Here is a 23,177-nt window from a genome sequence, read left to right as displayed (position 1 = left end):
TGTTCCTCTTTTAAAAAATTGTTGTGACATTTCTAGCCTTCCCTTTCTCCTAGTAGCTCAGCTTGATGTACGTAGTTCGCTGCCTTTCCCCTGTGAGGTAGGTTTGGCTGAAAGGAAGTAGTGAGGCAATTCACATAAGCAGCCCAACCCAGGCTAGGGCAGCCCAGCTTGGGTTGGGCTGCTCGTGTGGAGTGCCAGGGTTGCTCTCGATCCCGACGCTTCCACCCCTGCTAGCCTGACTTTTAACCCCAGCCCTTAACCAGGGTTAGAGCGTATGTTTGTAGCCTCAACCCCAGGTTTGAGATCATGTGACACAGAGTCAGGCACTTAAGAGTGCCCAACTCACAGGGAAATCCTCCAATGTACCATGGTCATCACACAGAACATTATAGGATTCCCGGAGGCCAGGACATGCATTGCCAGTAGCAGCATGAATCGTGTGGGTGTGTAATGGTGCGCCAAAGAGGAGCTCCTTGCTCATCTGGGGGGAAGGTAGGTCCAACCCTGCCTTCCTCTCCACCCACCCTCCCTGCCCCTGTTATGGTCATAGAACAGTCTTAGTAACTGGTAAAATGTCACCCAGTGAGCTTCATGGCTGAGTAAATATTTGATTCCTGGTATCCACATTCCTGGTTTGGCATCCTAGTCAGGACACCATGCTGACTAGGTTTCTCTGCATGCTGTCATTTCCCAGTCTAATTACTGGACACGACCCTGTGAGAATAATGCTGATGTACTGACCAGTTGTTTAGGGGATGGGCTAGGATTTACTTCCCTACCATCTTCTGATCAGCACAGTCGTTTAATCTTCATGGGTGCAGTCAAGTTGCTGTGCTTATTGGAACTGTGGCATAAGCTTCTGTAGGCAAGAGCCTGCTTCATTTTAGTTCCTGGCATAAAGAAACTGAGGCTGCACTAATTTTTTAAGTTAAGTTGTTTTTTCTGCTAGAAATGGAAGTGGTGGCTCTTTTGGTTTTTGTCATGTGAACTGGGGCTCAAGAGTAATTATTTCTGCAGTTCCATATTTTGATGCCTTGTTTTATCAAAGTAGGCTTGGATTCCCAAATAACTACTTAACTGATAATACAAAGATAATCTTTAATGTTAATATTCTTTTAAAATATTGAAATAATGCATTAAAAATTCTCAAGTAATATATTTGAAATTTTCCCACATGAGAACATAGTTCCCTATCCCAAAGAGGCGAACAATCTGGGGAAAACACATATACATGGCACCAGTAATAGTAACTTGGAGGGACTCTGTGCTTGGTGGATAAAGGCCAGTTGCTCTCTGTTGTGTAACCTCACAAACTGAGAGAAAAAGAAATAATTTTACATATTATATTAATATAATGAAACCATACATCTCAATCAAGAGGAATTTATTCATATTTCGGTCCAACTGATATCAGTTGTGTAATTTAATCTCATTTTTCATAGAAGTTACACTATTTTCCTCTGGATTGGGGCCTGCTTGGTTTAGTTCTAGTTGTACAATTTTGGCATTTTATTCAAAGAATGTAATCATTCCAGAAATTCTGTACCAACTTCACTTGGATAAGTATAAATTCAACATGGCTACTGCATGATTTCTTCATTTCTCAACACAGCTGAATAAGCACTGATCAAAATTTGAATTTGGATTATGATGCATAACTCTTTTAATTACTTGTAATCATATGATTACTTCTGAGAAATTCAGTTACACTAAATCACACTTATTTTCAGGACTCAAACTCCTGAAACTCAAACTCATGGTCACATGAATCTTCCTCTATGATTCAGGCAGTAGAACAAACTTCCAAAAAGTTTGCAAGCGTACTTAAGATCATATTGGATGCCCCTCAACTTAATATTGCATGCATTTTAGATACAACTTTCATAACATTTTAAAATTAAATTTAAAGTATATTGATCATATCCAGAGCTTAGCCCCACTTCTGCTGAACAGGGAGGGATGTGCCTGAACTCTGCTCACTTCCACCCCAAAAAAGAGAAATCCACAGCAGAGTCCAAAAACATAGCAATGGGTAAATGGACCCCTGGTGGCAGATCCTTCTACATGGTTTTTTTACACCCCCACTGCAGCTTCTTTTCATGGATGACAAGTAAAATCCGGGGGGGTGGGGTAGTGCCATCTAGGGCAACTTTTTAGCCCAGCTCCTAACTGGGGTTAAGGGAGCAAGTGCTCCCTTAACCTGGGCTTCCGCTCTTGTGCCTCCTCGAACTGCATTCAGCTCGAGGAGACACAGGAGCAAGCACCTAGAGCACCCATCTCCTGGGAGAATCCTCCAATGCACCACGATTAGTGCACGGAGGCTGGGATGCATTTTGCTGGCTCTCCAATAATGGATCATGTGGGAACACGGACAGCGCTCAGAGCAACATTTTGCAAATTGTCTGGAAAGAAAGTGAGTTAAGCAAAGCCTTCCCCTCCCATTTGTTCGTGTGAACGACCTCACAATTTTGTCCAGCAATATGACCTAGAAATCTCCCCCCCTTCTCTTTCTCCCTTGTCTAGGCTCCTTTTTGCAAACCATTAAAATGCATAGAATGAGATATTATAACTGCACCTGTCATAACTGCACATTCACAGATCTTCTGCAATGAAATAGATTACCAGGAGATCAAAAAGGAACTAGGAAATCTGTTGTTTTTTAAAAAATTCAACAGTCTATTTATTTTTGAAATCATATACAACGACAAAAGTTAGAATAATACCTTCCTTGGGTTCAGTTACTCTTCATGAAAAAAGAGTGCATAGAACCCCATGATGGCTTTCAAGATACAATTTAATTTTCCCCCAGTAGTTTCTCATTGAATTCGCTCTCTCTCTCCCTCTCTCTCTCTCTCTCTCACACACACACACACACACACAGTTCAATAAATATCTTTGATGTGCTTTTAATATAAAGCCTTAAAAATTTTCTTATGTTATTGTCTTAAAAAATGTTGCTGCTAACCTAATAATGCTTTGGACCCTGGATACCTGAGGGAGTGCCTGCACCCAAGGGATTCTGCCCACTTGACAAGGTCATCAGAGGGGGCTCTGCTTTGCGTGCCAACAATGAGGGAGGCTCAGCTGTCATGTATGTGGGACAGGGCCTTCTCAGTTGCTGCCCCAGACTTCAGAATGCTTCCCTGGTGGGCATCTCCACCAAAGGTTTTAGAAAGCAAGTGAAATCTTGGCTTTTTACCCAGGTTTTTATATGAGTGGTACTTTTGTTGTTGCTTTTCTGTATTTTATGGTCCTATTGTGTATGTGCTTTTAATTAGATTTGTATTTTTATATTCCAATTTAATATTTTTATTGTGCAACTGTTTTATAGTCTTATATTGTTTTAAATGTTTTGTAAACCACCAGGAGATTGTTTTAATGAAAGTGGTATAAAAATGTAATGATAAATAAATAAATAAATAAATTATAATGGGTGTATTTTCCTACCTAGCTTGTACAGTGATTGCAAAGTTGCCACAAGTGCCTCAGGCTCCAATACATTCAGTGGAACTAACTTCTGTTGAAATAGATGACACTTTCTTCCACTTAATTTGTTTATGCATAATGGTCCATATGTTATACAATGTAATGTTGGTGGTTCTGATCTGTCCACACTACAGTACTGCGAGATCCCAGTGAAGTACCAAATGGTCTCCAAGTAAGGTGCTTGTACCTGGAAGCTCTAGGTAGATCAAACACACATCACTTGACCACTAGGGTCATGCAGTTTTGAGGGACATATTTTTGGGTGGCACTTCAGAGGAAAGGGGAGATTGGCAAAATCACCCCGACTGTGCATAAGCATCCATGCTGCTTTATTCTGGAATGCAGTAGCTGCACACGTACTTCCTTTGAACACATGCAGGCTGTGTTCATGAGGATGTTGGCTATTTTATATCTACTGAAATATTTTTTAAAAATACAGCTGTTTCAGTGCATTTTACCAACAGACAATCCCTGTCACTCTTATAATAATTTCTGCTAGGACTACAATGAACAGATCATATGAAAGCATGTTAAGAAGAAAAGAAGGTTTATGGTATACCTTATATGATCCATTGTTGCTAAAGTATATATTTGTTCAGTCGCCAGCAGACGCTTCTGGAAATTCACAACCAGAGCCCAAAGATAATGGCCACCCCCTGTTGCTTGTTCCAGCACCAGACATTGAGAAGTCTACTGCTGCCTTCTGCATTTTAGCTTCCATTATTAATATATGGAACGTTATTAATAGCTGTTAATAGACCTGTCCTCCATGAATTTGTCTGATCTTTTTAAAAGGCTATCTAAGCTAGATAGATCTTGTGATTAAACATTCCATAAATTAATCTACATTTTGAGATGAAGTGTTTCTTTTGTTAAGAATTTGCTGTCAGCCCACTTTATTAGGTTCTAGTATAAAAAGAGGCGGCGGGGGGGTATCTCTGATTTCTCTCACACTATCCATAACTTAATAAACTGTCATCAGCTCCCCTCAGCCATCATTTTTCAGAAACGAAAATACTACCAAGTATAGATAATATTCTAAATATAGCCGCACCACAGATTTCTGTCATGGTGTTATGATACCTGCTATTTCATATTATTCAGCCTCTTTCCTAACATTGATTTTGCCTTTTCACTGCTGCAGCACATGGGAGTTGATGCATTTTGTGAGCTTTCCATGATGACCCCAAATTTAAACTGTCATCAGCAGTTACGTGGTTAGATTTCCCCCCAACATCATCTCTCTCTCTCTCTATGTGTGTGTATTTAAAATCAAGAAATTTATCTGTAAATGCAGTCATAGCAAATGTAAACTGTGTGAAGTCTCATTTAATTGTGTTATAATCTACTGTTGTCCTTCTGTCTGCACCTGGGTCTGTCTGTGGATGAGAGATCAGGCAGAGGGGTCTTTACTTATAAGCAGTGGCTTGTCTGCGTGCCGTGGGGTTGCTTTCCCTTTTTGAGCTGCAGGCATACTGTTTCGCATGGCAAGCTGCTTGCAATCTGGGGTGTGCGAGGGCTGGGCTGCTCTTCCGAAATGGAAGACAAAGCCTTGCTCTGTGCCCAAATCTCCCATTGTGCTTCTCTGGATCTTGGCCAAAAACTGCAAGAAACTGGACTGTCAGCACTGACTTAAGTGAGCTGTGGAGGGCACTTATTTGTCTCTAGTTAAGCCACCACTGTAGGTGAATCTGGCTTTCCCCCCACTGGAATATTTGATGTTAACGTAACTTGCTTCCAAGGAGGTAGGCATGCTTAGAATCAGAGTCTAAAGAGAAGACATAATCATGAAGACATATCGATATACTTTTTGGTTTCATTCCCTTCATGTTGGTACAAACATAGCTTCTTTTTAGAATTTAAAAAAAGTAGGCCCAATCAAAAGTGGATGAAAGCATGAGAGTATTTCTGTTTTTCTCTGTGGATTTTGATGGGGCCCAAAGCTATTGAGTTCCAGTAAGTGCAGTAACACATACAGATTTATTATTTAAATAATAGAGGAAATGCTATGATAAGAAATTAAAGATTGTTCATGAAACCTTAACATATCTTATTTGGAATTTGAGATTAGTCTACATACATTGCTGCCTAGTTTTCTTGTAAAGGTTTTCAAGAACATTCACATTGACTGAAAAAGCATTTAATCCCTGCATGATAACTTTTGGGAAATAGTTATCATTCATACAGTTTCTCTCTTCAAAGTTATTAAGCGAATTGTTTGTGATAGCTAGGAGATGCTTGCTTAAATGCACATCGCTGGCTTTTGATGGCTGATGACCACTAGCTAATCACTATGGAGGCAGAAAAACTAGCTAAAGTATTACTGCTTATTTTTTATTTTAAATTGTAATTCACATTTCCTAATTTAGAAATAATTATCCAAAGACAATTGTAAGTATTTGACTAAAATGTTGATTGAAATATCCTGATTGAAAATGTTGATTGAAATTAGGATTTCATGCTTAATGTGGTTTTATCAAGTGACTTCTGGTGTGTCAAAGCTTACTGACACCCCAGTCACAAACTCATTGAGGACTACCTACCCAGGTTCTCCTAGCTTGCTTCCACACAATCACTTCTACCCAGGTTTTCCTCTTACCTTGCTTCTACACAACCAAATATTAGGAGCTCACAAGGCTCCCAAACCCATCTAAAACACAGTTTTTGATTGTGTGAATGACCTCGTTGGCTGACATCCAGAGTAGCATTGTATCCATAGTGCCTGACATCCAGAGTAAGACTGCCTCATTACCTGAAAGGTGATTTCTGATTACCTCCTCTTCCCTCTGAAATCCACTTTGTTTCCTGAAAATATGCCTGTAAAGGCCACCCAGTTTGTTGAAAATCACCCCTTTGTGCAATGGGTGCTTCCAGAGGGTAGGGGGATTATTTAAGCTGATCTGCCCTTCTTTCTGAAACATGTTGTGTCACCTGAAAATATGTCTTTGAGGGCTGTGTGACCCCCAGGGACATATTTATAGGAGTCACAGTCAGCTACAGAAGGGAGGGGAGATCTTTGAACACCACCCCCAGACAGACATGAGCAGCTGTGCTACTTGCATGCTTCCTTTGCTTTACACATTATTTGTTAGTCTGGATGTTAGTCACTGAGGTGGGTCTCATGATCACAGAGACCCGCCTGGGGAGGGTGAGCAGGGAGAGTGGGCTTAGCCCGCTCTCCCCGCACACGAGTAGCAGTCTGCTCTGGGTGGCTGAAGTGGGTGCCCACACGACTGCTGGCTCCGTTATGGGGCTGATCGGCCCCCGGAAGCTCCAGCATGCCCTGCGCAAACGCGAGTGCGCAGGGCATGCTGGAGAGACCCCTGGAGCCGGGAGACAGCTTTTCACCTCCCCTCCGGAGGTCTACTCATGAGTAGCCACGCCGCAGAGCCGTGCTGCAACAACTCATGATTGCTAAAACCGGGTTTGTAGAGCCCTCGCTCCGCAAACCCGGTTTAAGCACTGGGCTATAGAAGCGGGTGACCCGCTTAGGAACCACCGGACTCACAGCCAAGCCCGGTGGTTCTCACGGGCTGCAAAAATTGAGCTAGGCTCCCTTAGCCCAATTTTTGTAGACTGTGTGAATAGCCCCATAATCTTTAAGTTAAATAAATTCTTAAATCCAGAGAAATTTCCCTGACATCAATAGCAGGGAAATAGAATCTCTGTTCTAAAAATTAACTCTGGTGTAATGGCATTCTAACACCACAGCAATACTACCATGATATCATGATTTGTGATACTCTGTTCAAACTATTTTAATCTATCATAGCACTTTTAAATATTGAACTGTTACACTTCAGTCTTAAACATAGTTATTTGGAAACTACAGATCACTGTCAATAAAGTTTGCTTCATTAAAATGTCAGTCCCAGCATTCCATTTCATAATGCCTTTTCTTTCTTTTTAAAAACTTTGTTGAATTTGAGCTCCGCCTAGGATAAAACTGGTCAAACATGTTAGATTACTAATTCCAATTAACATCAAGTTTTTTTTTAAGAACACTTTTTTTTAGGGAAGCATGTGACAACTATAGAATTCATCTGTTTGGGAATCTGGGAGTGATAAAATGTCACAGTGCAATTTTACAGATAAAATATACATATCTCTGTAACCCAATTTAAATATATATTTTTATTGCATTGGATAACACACTAATGCATGCATACTGGGGTAATCTTGAGTAATGTTTAACAGAAGCTTTGTGGGAATGCAAACTTAATGAGGTCTAAGAGAAAATTAAAAGTGATTTTAAAATAAATATTTGACAAATGAAGGTGTTTCTGATAAACAAATAAGAGTTTATCCATTAAGGTGTTCATAGTTTTAAATGGTTTTTGTTTTGTTCCCAGTAAGTCAATCTACAAGATACTGGAAGCGAACTTGTAATATTTTTCTCTCTATCTGTAACACAACTACATAAATTAATGCTTGAAATTTTAGCTGCAAGAAACAAACCATAGTTTTGATCTAGTAGCAATTCAGAAAAAGATTTCTTTGGATTTTCTAACAATTGTCCTTTCTGGCTCATTATTTCATTCATCAACAAGTTGTTAGGTCTGTTGTGCAAACTTTGTTCAGTTCAATGGATCTATGTAGTCCTGTTAACTTAGAAGTGCTAAATGTATACATGTATTCATTAGATGGGGCCTTTGTATCTCAAAACATTTGGCACAATTTAAACAAGTTCCTAATAAAACTGCATTGTGCTATTTGTCAAACCAAGTAACAAATATTTTGTTTAATCTTAAATTCTTGTTTGTCAAATAGCCCTTAACTAGTGCAGACTGTTGTGTGAGACAACAGATCCTCACTGCAAATCCTGCATTTTCAAACATAAGTAAATTATAGGGACATTGTTTAGAATCACAGAATTGGCTATAGATTTCTAGCAATTTAAAAAGAAGATATGTATTAATACTTTCCTTAAGAACTTTCTTTGATAAAGTAGAGAATTTGATTCTTTGATTCTGTTGCTAGAAAGCCAGTTTTGGTAACAATACAGCATACCAGCTGATTCAGTCTGTTGTCAACCAATTAAAGTCTTTGTTTGTGTTCATTCATTCATTTAAATAATTAAAATAAACTATCTCAAATAGAAGGTGACATCTGAGGATGTTTCATTAATCTTCAAATAACAGACAAAGTAAGAACACATTAAAAGAATATAGAAATCGGAATCAACAGGCAATTATCTACATACAACATTGCACATATGCCTTGAACAGCCTCTCCATCTTTTGCTGCTTCCTCCTTTCCTTCGTCATTCCACTAGATCTGCTAGTTTAGCAAAGCTGCTCTTGAGTCACTCCAGCTTCACTTACTTACTCCTTGACTGTCAAATGGCACCACCATCCTCACCTCAAGTATTCTTTCCTTATATGCATGTGTTGAGTGACTGCATTTGGAGAAAATGCGTTCTCCTCTACTGACCCCAACCCCCACATGGTGAGAAGGTGAGAGAAGACGCCATGCATGTATAATATAGGGTTGCCAATCACACATACAGATTCTACAGGCACATTGTTGTAAAGTATGTTCTCCCTTCCCCTGAATGTGTGGAGGTTGTGGCCAGGGACCATTGGATGTGATCCCTCTCCATCTCCACATATTCACTCAGTGCATATATATGAACAAAGGTATAGTCAATCCATTATCTCTCTCCCTTTCCTCTACTGTCCTTTTAGACCCTCTGAATAGGGCTTGGGTCCCTTCCGTACAGCATCTTGCACTATCACCATTAAATTAACATTACATTAGTACTGTATTAACAGTACTAATACACCTCAGATAAATCCCTTAGATTCCATTCAGAGCAGATCTTAGATGTATATGAATAAGAGCCATTGACAATCAAGAACTATTGACAATCAATTCCCTGTTGCACACCTGGTTTGCAACAGGGAATTACAACCAACCACCCTCCCTGATGAATATATCTGTATAATTTACATTTTTGATGCACATTTAGTTAACACATTTTAGGAGTACATCTGTGAATTAGCCTTATGTCTTATGTTCATTTCAGAACTTCCAGATTTGGAGTTGTGAGTGTGTGTGTGTGTGTGTGTGTGTGTGTGTGTGTGTGTGAAAATATAGGCTTTCTAATACAGATTGTGAACTATAATTCTTCAACTGAATTAAATGGAATTGTAAAATATATATAACAGCATAAATTGCTACTGTCAACCTCATATAAAATGAAACAATCATTTCCAAGAATGGGAAGAATTTGATTTAAAGCAGAAGCAGATAATTTAAGCATTTAAAGAAAATCATGGACATGAAAAAGTGGCTGAACTCAGGTGAGTATTTTCTGCTGTCTCTGGAAAGTCTGCTCTGCCACCTGTTGGCAGACTGGAGTTTGTGAAATATGAAACTAGCACATTGTTTATCGTATGGATGAGATCAGTGATTTGAGGTTCGTTTTCACTGCATTATGCTTCAGACAATCTGTCATTTAGAACTGAAAAAATGAACAGTAACCCCTCCTTTAGTCTACCAAAAAAAGACAACCATATGGCTCTGTGGTCGCCAGGAGTCGACATTGACTTGACGGCACACTTTACCTTTAGTGTATTATAGTGAGAATTTACAGAGAATTTCCAGGATCTGGCCCACAGAAGTGAAACCAAGAACGATACTATTTTAAATATGTGATGATATTTGATTATCCTTCTAAATCATCCCTTTCTGATATCCCTGAAAAATGTTATACCATTGCCTATTATTGTATTTAGTAACCGATCCTGGATTGCTAACATACAAAAGTTCTTTTGGAACAATTCTACAAATCTAAGAAAATGTTATAAAGAATAGTTTTAAGAACTCTGCCTAAGGTTTAGCTGATACATATGGTGATCCGAGTACAGAGAATTTCCAGGATCTGGCCCACAGAAGTGAAACCAAGAACTATACTACTTTTTAAAAAAAACAACCATTTACATTTTAGTTTGTCATCACTGTGTTGACAATGCTCTGTAAAGAATATAAATGTCTGCATGCTTAACATATAGAATTGTTGAGGTGCTGTGGCATCTTGACTGTATGCTCTGCATGTTATTTACTTCTCATGTTCTTCCTATCAAGTAATCACACAATACTGGAAAAGAGAGTTTTGAGCTAGGTAGACAGCCGATATGAACTAAGGCAGCTCTTTTGACGTTCTCCTTAGTTCTAGCTGTAAGACATTCAGGTTTTAACAAATGGCAACAATCAGCTTTACTGCAATGTATGTGGAGAGCAGATCAGATTGTTGACATCTTCCTTGGAGGTGTATTTAGTGTTTGTATATGTATTGCTGTGCACTATATCTATTTGCCCAAGCATAAAAAGTGCTAACTGGGTTTAGTTTCCTTGGGATGTGGGAGGCTGGAAATGAGAGATGCTTGGGATAAGTGCATGTTGGCATTTCTGTAATGTTTGTTTTATTTATAAATCAAGAAGGGCATAACTGGAGTTAAATAGGCAGACACTATGAGATGGCAAATCTACTACCCCATATCAAATCCCCAGCTAGGAAGTCTTGCATCCCCAAAGTGCCTTCATCTAACCCACAGTGTTCTCTTTCTCTTTATTAATATATGTAGCATAGAGAATATCAGATTCAAGTATACCCTGTCTTCATTAAACCCTGTTAACTCAGCAAAGAGGCACCTTTTAAAAGTGGTGATTCTCTTTGTTTAGCAGAGGGAGAGCAACTGGCCCTATCTAACCCCAGCACAGCATCCCTCCAGTGGCTGTTGTTGGTGTCTTTCTTATGTTTCCTTTTTAGATTGTGAGCCCTTTGGGGACAGTCAGCTAATTAATTAATTAATTAATTAAATTTATGTATGTAAACTGTTTTGGGAACTTTGGTTGAAAAGTGGTATATAAATACACTTCATATTCGTATTCATTTGCAACTGATCATCTTATCTGATGTGTTTCTTTATTTTGCCACTTTCTATATTAGTTCACCTGTATCTAGCTTGGAGATATCACTTATATAAATATGAGACCAAAATGTTCTTTGAATGATAAATAATGGCAGCAGCAAAAAGCTCATATAGTGCTGCCTCATATAATGAGATTTTGCAAAACGCGGTAATACAATAAAAGGAAGTCAGCTAGTTAGAGAAAGAATCAGCCTGGGCCATTAACCAACAATACCAGGTAGCAGGCAGTTGGAAGTTCAAAGAGTAGCAGGACTGTTTATAAAAGCCAGAAAAGTTTCAGCCAGAAAAACAAAAAGCCACAGAACTGCCAGCTGGGTAATCAGAGTGTAGATCAAATAGCACCTCTGACATTAGTGCCTTTTCATTTTTATTCCCTGTGTCAGAAATTAATTGCTGTCTGAATGCAACATTCTTGAATATTTCTCATTCTGCAGATTCTGGGAGGGCTGGAATCAGTGTGAAGTTCTTCAAACACACCTGACACAGGTGGCGGTGGCTGCTGCTTTCAATTCCAGCTGGCAGTTGGCCATCCATCCACAATGCAACGGAGAGTAAAATGCTTGTGACCAGCTCTCTGTTTATATTTGTCATCCTGTTGTTTATCCATCAAACCTGGTGAACAATAGCACAGAGCGCATGTTGCTGTATTGGACACAGTTGAAATCTGCTGTGCAATGAAAACCAAAGGTTGGGAAGAAGGCAAGAATGAAAACAAAGGAGCCAAGCTGTGAAAGTTACTTTGCCATGCTCATGTGGCCTGTTCTATTTAATGGCTTATCTTTCAAGCCCACTGCAGAAATCCTGAATTTATATACTGTGGAGCTATTCACATGACTGGCAGGCGGGGAAGCAGGTGGGCAGGGGGAAGGCTGTGCACAGTCCTTACCTTCCCCGCAGACGAGAGCAGACAATCCCTTCTGGGAACACTGACTGTGGTCCCACACGACCCAAGCTCAAGAGGCTGGGATGATATGTCTCAGCCTCCGGGTATCCCAGGCTAAAAGCCAGGCTAGAAAGCTGGGCTAGGCGGTGCTGCCCTACCGGGATCTGGATCCCAGTGATTCTCACACTTCGCCTAACTCAGGCTGGGCTTCCCTAGCCTGGGTTAGGCTGTGTGTGAGAATAACCTCTGTGTGTTCCTTTGTAGACATTTGTTGCAGCTAGCCCCTAATCAGCTATTTTGTGGCATTTCCTTCATGGTTATCTACTCTTCATATTTACCCAAAGTTTGAACATACTACTGTTTTATACATCATCAGTAACATGTTGTGTGTGGGGGGGTTGTGTGTGTGTGTGTGTGTGTGTTTGTTTGCTTTTGCAATTTGTCAGGGATTTAATAATTGTTGACAAGCTTCTCTATATGACAACATTCCCACAATTTCTGAGCACAGCTTTAGGAGAGTGTTAGGTATGCTCTAGGATCTACACTGAGTTGACATGAAGCAACAGTGCTGCCCACCAGAGGCTTGGCCATCACCCAGGGTGAACTGAGTGTGTACCAGAAACCTTTGCAACACACCAGAGTCCTATGACAGACATGAGAGGTTCCTCAGCAGACAAACCCATGAGGGAATGGTCCACTGGAGTTACAACATTTAAGGGGTATTGCTGTATTATGTGGTTATTTTTAGTAAAACATCCTGAACCTATTTGGAGAAGATGGCCTTGATATATAATCAACCAATCTTTTATATAATACTTTTACTGTGCAGGATGGACTAGAATGCTCCTTGAAGATACGTTATTGTTATGGGGAGATCCAATACATTTGCCTAATTCTATTCTTCTTCTTTTTTAAAAGTCTCTGGCTATGTTTTGACATAATGAACTCCAATCCACCAAGCATGATGTATGTACAGTAGTGATGTGCTGCAGAACGTTCCAAGCTCAAAATGGGCCATTTGTGTGGCAACTGTTTGCATGGTCAGCACCACCATGCAAATGGCTGCTGCATGTTCACAGTGGCCAAAAGAGCACCATTGTGGAGTCCAAAATGGCACTCAGAACATTTTGAGTATTCCAAGCTCATTCTGTCAGAACAATCAGCTTGACTGGATGTACTGGGCATTTGTGTTCTGTTCTGAGCTTGGAGTGGAATACAAATATCACTGTGCACATCCCAAATGCTCAAAAGCAGACTGTGTCATGACAAAATGTCATTCCATGAACATTCCAAATGCCCCAAAGCAGGTGAGGTTGTTCACATGATCGGCCAAACCTGGGTAGGAGAGAGAAAACCAAGATAGAAAGCTTCGTGCAGAGCCATGGGACCCATTCCTACCCTACTGGTCTAGATCAGAGCTATCTGATATTTTTACCTTGGTCTTTACCTAGATTAATAGCGGTAAGTCTCATTCTGCCAAAGAGCCTCAATTGTGTGAGTGATCAGGGCTGTGTGTAGCAGCTCCCAGCAGCCCAGCTTGATCTCCACCAGGGAATGCTGCATATAGAGCAGCCAGGAAGCTGGGAGCTGCTGCATTGACGCGTGCAGCCTCTCTGCTGCCCTTGCAATACTTTGTGGGATACTGGAGGAGTTCCTCCTCCAGATCCATGCTCAGTACATCTGTGCTGTGCCAATCATGTGGGTTTGTGGCAAAGTGTAGCCCAGGTGAGTCATTGCTTGTGATCGAGAGGCCCCCAGCCCTCCCCAGAGAGCCCCCCCAGTCCTCCACAGACCCGATGATACTGGTTGTGAGAATGACTGTACATTCCAACTGGTCCCACAGCCATGAGATTAGACATGAATGTCTCATTGGCACACACATCCTGCCCTGCTCCCGGGGCACAGCCGTTTAATTATGAGTGGAGGGGTGGTTTGTTTGAACTATTCTTTCACATTCAGTTTAAATGCCATTTCCAAGTTGTATTTAAATTCCATGTGGAAGAGTATTTTGAAACCACCCTTCTGCACAATTGGGCAACAATGCAACAGCACAATGAGAGGGAGGTGGGACATGGTGTGATCACTTCTCTAATTATGAGGAAGTAGTGCCAGTGAGGCAGTATTGTTCAACATGGATTGGGTCTTCATATATATGACCAGTGTGGTCATCTTTCATGGTGCAGTCAGCTTGAGGCAAAGGGGAGATTTAAAAGAAGGTTTTAACATATACTTTATATTTTACATAAATACATGGCTACATATGTGCGCTCACAACAATGGATTATGATATTTGTCCTTTCCCCTCAGCTTGTCTGGGAGGTGGGCGCTTTGCCCCAGCCTTTTAAAAGGTACAAGGCAAGTCTTGACCAGCCATAGGCTGGCGGACTGTTTGGGGGCAGGGTGCAAGCTGCCGTTGTGGCTCGCGCAGAGGCGTATCTAGGGAAAATAGCGCCTAGGCAAACACTGAAATTGCGCCCCCTGTCCAAGCATCTGACACCCATCTTTCAGATAACTTTACCATAATATCAGCTGAAAAATACAAGTCAAGCTCGTTAATCTTTCAAAAACAATTTAGCAGTGGACTTAGCCAGACCAAAAAATGCTGGGAAACTACAAATTTCAGCATGCACGGTGGAGAGGTCATGGCCAGTCCCTAGAAGCTTTACGGGTCAGGAAGTGCTGGTGGTGGTTTACTCCAACCTGCCAAATCAACACTTTCTAATGCTTTCCAGATTGGGGTTGGCAAAGACTACGGCAGATGCCTGCACATTAGGTGGCTATGATGGGCAGCTGATGGCCTTAGGCCTAATGTTGCCTGGAGCAGAGGTGTATCACCCTAGGTTATTCTGGCTGGTTCGTGCTGGTTCTTTATTTAATTAATAAAGTTGTGTCCCTATTTGAATCCATAATTTTGTTTTGTATTTTTGTTGTCTGCTGCAAAGAACTACTTAGAAAGTGGTTCGATGTGCCTATGGTGTTGTAGCATTCTAGGCTATCCAAGTCCCAATATCTGGCAACAACAGGGCTGGTTCCAGGTTGCAGTGGCCCTCAGCACACTGCCCTGCTACCTGGATGGGCCCCCACAGACACCATCATATACGCACCATTCTATGAGCACACAGTAGTTTCTGGGATTAATGGTAGACCTTCCAAGGGTTCTGGCAGCCCAGAAGCAGCTCAATGACTCCAACCCTTGAGGCTGGTCCTGGATAACAACCCTTTATGATAGGACTGCAACAGAACAAATGTGTCCACATGTCAAAAATAATTTGACACGGCAGCCACATTGGCACAAAGCACTCAATACAGTTGCAGTTGTGTGTAGTTACAGGACCAGAGTGCAAATACAGAGCCTTATGGAAATATTGGCTGACATGATATGTACTCTATTAAAGTTGGAAAGCTCTGTCGGGGCCAGGGGCGTAGCTATAATTGGGCGAACGGGTTCCAAAAAACTGAGCCGCGCCCAATCAGAAGCCACCATTAGTGGCCCTGATACGCCCCCCGTGTCTGACATCAGACGCGGGGGCGGGAGTTTAGCTCCCGAGCGGGGGCCACGCGGCCCCTTCGAGAGCTAAACAAAGGCTGGTGCAGCATTCGCAGCGCCAGCCTAACTAGTTCCTGAAGGGGTCGCCCGGCCACTTCAGGAGCTAAGACTGGTGCTGCATTCACAACGCAGCCCAGAACTGGTGCTGCATTCGCAACACAGCCCCCTGCAGGGAAGAGCCGCTCCTGGGCTGCGCTGCGAATGCAGCACCAGCCTTTAACTGCTGAAGGGGCCGCATGGCCGCAGTTAAGCTGCTTCTCCCAAACGGAGCCTCAAGGCTCCGTTCGGGAGCCAGACTACGCACCCCGCGTCTGACGGCAGATGCGGGGGCGTGGCTATCCCCTGCGTCTGACGGCAGATGCAGGGGGCGGGGCTATCGGGGCGCCCTCCGCGGGTGCACACAGGCCGCCAGCGGGCTAGCTACGCCTCTGGTCGGGGTTGCAGTGGAGCCAGGGGGCAGCCCTGATGCTTCTAAAAACTGGAAGCTTCACAGGCAGAATTACCATATTTACGCCCATTGTCACAGCTGGGAATAAATGTGGTAATGCTCTTTTCACAACTGCTAGACTGCACATCATGTCAGCCATTACAGATATTTTCTGTTTATATGCCTAAAATTGTGAGTTGATCTGACAATCAGCACTCAACTAGCTGCATTTGGAATTCCACCCCAGTAAAAGTAAAGGTAAAGTGTGCCGTCGAGTCAGTTTTGACTCCTGGCACCTACAGAGCCCAATGGTTGTCTTTGGTAGAATACAGGAAGGGTTTACCATTGCCTCCTCATACTCACACAGTATGAGATGATGCCTTTCAGCATTTTCCTACTTCACTGCTGCCTGATATAGTACCAGTGGGGATTCGAACCGGCAACAAGCATTCCCCGCTGCGCTACTTAAGGTGGCTATTCCGCCCCAGTACATTTCAGAAATATATGTGCAGAAATGAGCCACCTAATGGCGCAGTGGGGGAATGGCTTGACTGCCAAGCCAGAGGTTGCCGGTTCGATTCCCCGCTGGTATGTCTCCCAGACTATGGGAAACACCTATATCGGGCAGCAGCAATATAGGAAAGATGCTGAAAGGCATCATCTCATCCTGCGTGGGAGATGGCAATGGTAAACCCCTCCTGTATTCTACCAAAGATAACCACAGGGCTCTATGGTTGCCAGGTGTCGACACTGATTTGACGGCACACTTTACCTTACCTAATATTAAGAAACAGGCAGAAAAAAGTGTGGTGCTCAGTGCATCTCTCCCACTTTGCCCCTCTGGTTATGCTGATTTCCCTGTTGCTTCCAGCTCAGCTCTCAACCTCTAGGCTTTTGATTGCCCACTGCCTTGCTTTCACAAGGGCAACTGACATTGTTAAACTTTTAAAAAAAAATCAATTTGATAATCTGTACACTTTGGTTGCAGTTCTTGCACCTAAAAAATAGTTCCCCTTGACTTCATTTCCCACTTCTTTCCTGTTCTCTGTCTTATGTGATCAAGGTTTTTCTTTAGCCATCTTCCCCTTAATAATGCCTAGTTGTCTGTTGTACCCAAACCTTTGAACCCTATGCTGTGTATGCTGAACTCAGCTAACGATGCCATCCTGATTATATCGGTTTGCAAATGAAATGCCAATCCTGAGAGACATGTTCCTTGTACAATCACCACCTCACTCCTTCCCATCTGTATTCTCTCCCTTCACTGATGAATCCTGGTTTCCTTTTAGCCATTTGTAGCTTAGCCAACACTGCATTTAAAGCTTCAAGGATTTCTCTGCAGTGACCTGTAAATCCCTTTCCTGGTCAGTATGCTGCCTTGACGTTCTGAATAATATCCTCCTGTTTTGGTTTGCTGGCCTCAGACTTATTATTTCATGTTTCTCTACATTAAACTTAATTTTCCATTCGCTGGCCCAGGTACCTAGAAGGCTCAAATCCCTTGTTCCTTGTTATTTGCTTCTTCTCCAATTTCATACCATCTTCAGATTTTGATATTTTGTGGTTCCTGTTCTCCTCCAAATTACAAATGAGCTTATCCCCATCAGAATTATCATCCAGGAACTCTTTCCAGGAGTACATTATGTTTCTGATAGGATGCACAAGATTTTCGCTCAAAATACAGGCTGCTGTTAATGGATTCTATACAGTAAAATCGTCTTGGAATTATAGGCATGATTTTAAAAAGCTGAACTTCCATTTGTTCCTACAGCAGTGAAGTTACGGAGGATAAAGGAAAGGGTTTGTTAGCAATGTGGATATTCTTGGTCAAAAGTCGTTTTAGGGTAGATATGGACACACAGTTGGTAGTAATAACAAAGCCAACTCTTTTTTGCTGTTTTCCCCCTTCCACCTCCCCTATGTTCAGAATACAAATCAACCTGGGTGAAGAGTGCCTTCAGCAGTGCCCTGGTTTGCCAGGTTGTGTGGCTTTAAGATTGCAAAACCTAGTAGCTCAACTTGGTACCCCCTTGAGGTAGGTGTCCTGGTTGACCACACAGCTTGTGCATCCCTAATGCCAATCCTGGCTTGGTAACCAGCTGTTTGAATGCTCAGACATGTTGAGATGACACTTCATTCAGTTTTCATAAATTTCCCAAGGTAAGGTGAGGTATGACCTTATCATGAACTGTGGTGTGTCTGAACATTCAGGTGGTTATTGCTGTACTACCCCGCCCTCCACACCCCTAATCACTGAAATGGATTCACCATGTCCATTATCTGTACTTTTTTTTTTAGTAAGCAAACAGACAGGCATCAAAACATGTAAGGACCTTACAAAAAAGCAACAGTGCATTTCCTTGATATTGTTGCAAGCAGGGGCGTAGCAAGGTTGGAGTGGGCCCAGAGATGAGATTTTAAAATGGCCCCCCCCACTCAAAGTCCAGGACCTCCGCACACCCCAGGCCCCCAAGGATTTAAGTCTGCTATTTCCAAATAAGTATGCTGCCTGGAAATACATTTCACTGAATACGCACACGTCACAATATATAGTGATATACATTGAGTACTATACATCTGTGCTACTTTTAATGCCTAGAACACACTAGAAAGACAAATTATTAAAATGGGCCCCTCGCTGCAGATTAGCAAAGGAGACTTTCAACCATGCAGTGTGAGCCTATGTTTGTTTTCTCAGAATTCTGAACAAATTCAGTCAAGTTTGATTGCAGGAGGTTTTTCACATGGGGCTTTTAAAGCCCTTTAACACACCTCTCCTCTGGAAAGGAGGTGCTGCATTCACATGTTGGCGAGATTTACCCTGAAGTCCCTGCAAGTTATTGGGGAGCAGTTCACACACAAGAAAAATAAAATAAAATAAAAGCACAAGACATGCTTCACAGTTCTCACTCAGACCTTCTGGGTTACAAAACAACTTGAACATAAGTGCATTTATAAATGAATGAATGAATGAATAAAATAAATATAATACTGTTTCTTCCAGAAGTTTTTGTAATTTTCTGCCATGAAACAAGCCACTTATAGGACTTTTTAGATAGTTTTTTTTAAGCCAGCAAATTTTCCAAGCTGTTTTAAAATAAATATTCAGAGACGTCTCAGTCCCTCCCCCCCCATATCAAAGCCCTATGGCAAGCAGATCCCTATATATCCGGGGGCGGGGGGGGCGGGGAAGGTAACCACAAAAAGGAGTTCACACTCTACCTGGCAAATGCTGGGCTGGGTTCGGCAGGGCAGCAAGGGGTCTTCTGCTGCCGAGAACAGTGGTGGCCACTCTGGCTGCCTCCTCCTTCCTGGCTGGCTTGGGCCCTACTGGAGTTCAGGCTTCACAGAGGCCTACACGGAGGCCTCCGTGGAAGCCCCGCCCACCCGCCGATCAGCTGAGAGGCGGGAGAAAAGGAGCTCTTTGCAGCTTGTCTGCTGCTTCCATTGCGGGCCAGGAGAACAAGCTGGAGAGGCGGTGAACAGGGCAAGTGGCTGAGGGGCAGGGGGCAATGGGGAGTCACGTGAGGTGCCTCTGGGGGGCCCCTCCAGGCAGTGGGGCCCCTAGACAACTGTCTCCCCTTGCCCGATCATTGTTACGCGTGTGGTTGCAAGTATTTTCTCATGTTTTATTGTGAATAGTAATTTCCAAAGTGGGTTTCAGTACTAAAAACACACAAACAGTCTTACCTGGACAATGACCCATCCAGTTCAAGGCAGTTTCTCACATTTTAGATGTGGTTATGGATTGTTTTCAACCAAACAATGTATTATTGTTTTCACCTTTCCTGCACCTGAATTTTTACATTATGCATCCATAATGTAAATCTCCTACATATGTAAATATATACATACATATATATAAATGTAATAAATGTATTTATGTATGTATTTACTATTTGTATTAATAAACCACCTTTTCTCCTGAGACCCCAGGGCACTGAACAGATAAAAAACAACAGTCATAAAATTTCATTGAAAACATACCGACTGACATACTGAACAGCCTTACAAGGTCAGAGCAACAGCTTGGTCCTCGCTTGGAGTGACTTAGCAGTTTGTGAGGCTTGCTTTGCAATGCTGGGAGGGTGGATGCATGGGCATCTGCAGGACTTTTCCTGGGGTACAGCAGGAGGTGGCAAAGCCAGCAATCACCTCTGGGAGTATGCCTCATTGAATTCAATGGGAGCTGGATCAATGTGGGGGCCCTCTTGCCCCCTCTCTGGATGCCTATGAAAGGAAGTGATTTACAGTCACACACTGTTAGTTAAGTCATTCCTTGCAAGGACTGAGCTCTTGCTCTGCCCTTGTAAGGCTGCACAGCATGTCAGCCACTTAAAATGATGCAAACACAGACAGCTACAATCAACTAAAAGAAAACCAGAGAGCTGGTTATTAGCCAAAGCTAATAATAAAAAGGCCTGAATAAAAATATGCACAGCATAAAAAGTCAGATTTCTTGCAACACGGTATATTGATCATTCATTTGAATTCAGTTTAAAAAAAAAAATTTTTTTTTTTGTTAAAAGACAGAAATGATCATTTGTAAATTCTGTAACAGCTACCATGGATGGCTTTCTACAAATATTGTTTTAATGCAGTTGCTATGTACTCTTTTAAAAAAGTAATAAAATATAGTTTTAGAAACATAATTAAAATATCATTAAAGGAAGCAAAAGCTTCACTCTGGCAGCTGGGAACATTTGACATGCTACATGGAACCTAGTGGCATATGGTAAACTGAATTCTGAGGCAGCATACCAGTTAAACTGAAACAAGACAGAGGTGCTCATGGTCAAAAAAAGATGCCAGTCAAGGGAAGGAATTGTATTCCCCCTGAAAACTCAGGTTCACAGTCTGGGGCTGCTTCTTGACCTGGTTCTGGCTCTGGATGCTCAGGTGTTACCTGTACAGAGGAGTAACTTTTCCAAGTTTAGGCTGCTCTGCCAGCTGTGCCTGGTCCTTGACAGAGCAGATCTGCCCATAACGATACATGCTTTGGTCACCTCAGGACTGGACGACTACAGTGTGATTCATGTGGAGTTGTCCTTGAAGATCATTTAGAAAGTACAGCTAGAGTAGAATGCAGCAACCAATTAAGTGGAGTTGGTCCATTGGACCACAGGTCCCTGGTTTTCCTCCAGTGGCACTGGCTGATAATTCATTTCTGGGCTCAATGCAAGCTGTCCACTATTTCCTTTAAAGCCCTAAATTGTTTGAGTCCAACGTACCTGAAGGAACACCTCCTCCCTGTACAAATCTGTCTGGTTCTTGAGGTCAGCTGAGAAGGCCTTCTGCTTTTGGAAGGATGTGTAGAGGGGTGATTCGATGACCACCTCTCTCACACAGATAAAGGATATCCTGACAGTGCATTGAGACATCCTTCAGTGATGTCTTGATGGGTGCACTCCAAGCGCACCCCTATCCTGCTCACACGCCGGGGCTCACATTTATCTGAAGAGTCCCAGTCTCTCTTTTTTCCCCTGGCATCAGTTAAATATGTATATATTTAAAATTATTTTAAATTTGTATGGATGGCTTGCTGTTCCTTTAACTTGCTTTTATGAGCCTACTTATATTTTAAACTTTGCCTGCCTTTTACTGCTGGCATTTTTGAATTTTAATAATATATTATTTTTTAAATTAATTTGTACTATGCCTGGCGTGTAGGAAAGACAGGCTATAAATATTTTAAATAAATAAAGGAAATACATTCTCAAAGGAAGCAATACAAGAGACAACTGTCATGAATGATTCCAGCAACTAGGCCCTATCCTCATTCTTTTGCTCTTACATCTATTCACTTTCACATGAGAACAAAAAGCGAAGTGCCTCTCAGTGTAGCAAGGTTGTAACAACATTAGGGTCAAAGCCATCCATGCTTGATTTCTAGATGTGTATTTGTTCCTGTCTTTCATAATTTTATCAATCATCTAAATCAGACCTGTTAGAGCTACTAAGGAAGAAATCACACAAACAATCTTGCATAGATTCTGCAATCTGCAACCAATGTGCACGCATTCATCTTTGATAAACATCTCACTCCCATTTAGAGTCAAAGTCTAAATAGAGGGATTTTGTAGAAGAATCCCAATCATTATTCTTTCCTTCAGTGCCCCCCCAAATGCTGTTTTATATGGCATATATATACCCGAAGAAGCCATTCATAGTCAGTTCCTTTAATGAAAGACTTTAAGAAGGGTGAACTTTAGCTTTTAAATATACCTATGGAAATCAGATCCATGGTAAGTTTGATGCTATCCACCTTCAGGATGATCTCAGCTCTTAAAATATGATGGTTTTAGTTGGATTAAGAGCCTGTATTGTTGCCAATGAGAACGGAGGGTGCCTCTTCAAATTGCTACTCAAATCTAACTAACAATTGCCACATGTTGAGCAAGAGCAAGGTTTAAGAGTTATTAAATAAATATGGATGCCACTATTATATTCCCCAGGGCAAGACCTTTGTTTTCCAGCATGAAAAGTAGAAATAGAATAACATGTAAGTGCCACAATAGGGCTGTTAACACACATTATGTTGCATAAATGTACAATCTGTGTCCAGATTGTGACCAGATTGTGTAGACACATAAACAGCTATTCACACATTATGCTCAATTATGCTCAATGAATGTATGTTCATTGACTCCATATGACTCCAACAGTATGGAGTACTTATTTAATGCTTTGCTTTAAAAAATAAATAAATTTCTAAATGTACATACAGGAAGATGGTAACAACGTATTTTGTAAATGACATACAACATTTTTCTCATAGGAGAAGCAGACATAGTGAAATCTTCACATAAACTATACCCTAAACATAGCTTAAGTTATAATGTGAAACCCAATCTGGCATAAAAACAGTACATATTAATCAGTCCTTCTGAAACTGCT

At 41.7% G+C, this 23,177-nt stretch overlaps 1 long non-coding RNA gene across 3 annotated transcripts in view; it reads right to left on the bottom strand.

The window, feature by feature from the left end:
- The window catches only part of LOC128348172 (uncharacterized), a 104,960-nt gene extending 85,362 nt beyond the window's left edge, over positions 1-19,598 (bottom strand). For 2 of the 3 annotated variants that reach the window (XR_008317979.1, XR_008317980.1), the window contains exon 1: positions 19,503-19,598. This is a non-coding gene — a long non-coding RNA (uncharacterized LOC128348172). The remainder of the gene's footprint in view (positions 1-19,502) is intronic. The other variant, XR_008317981.1, reaches the window with a different exon arrangement.
- Positions 19,599-23,177: the final 3,579 nt, after the last annotated feature.

The sequence above is a fragment of the Hemicordylus capensis genome, chromosome 2 (assembly GCF_027244095.1).
Source record: "Hemicordylus capensis ecotype Gifberg chromosome 2, rHemCap1.1.pri, whole genome shotgun sequence".
In the NCBI taxonomy this organism is placed as follows: Eukaryota; Metazoa; Chordata; class Lepidosauria; order Squamata; family Cordylidae; genus Hemicordylus; species Hemicordylus capensis.
Note: the sequence above shows the minus strand (reverse complement) of the source record. Positions and strands in the feature narration are given on the sequence as shown.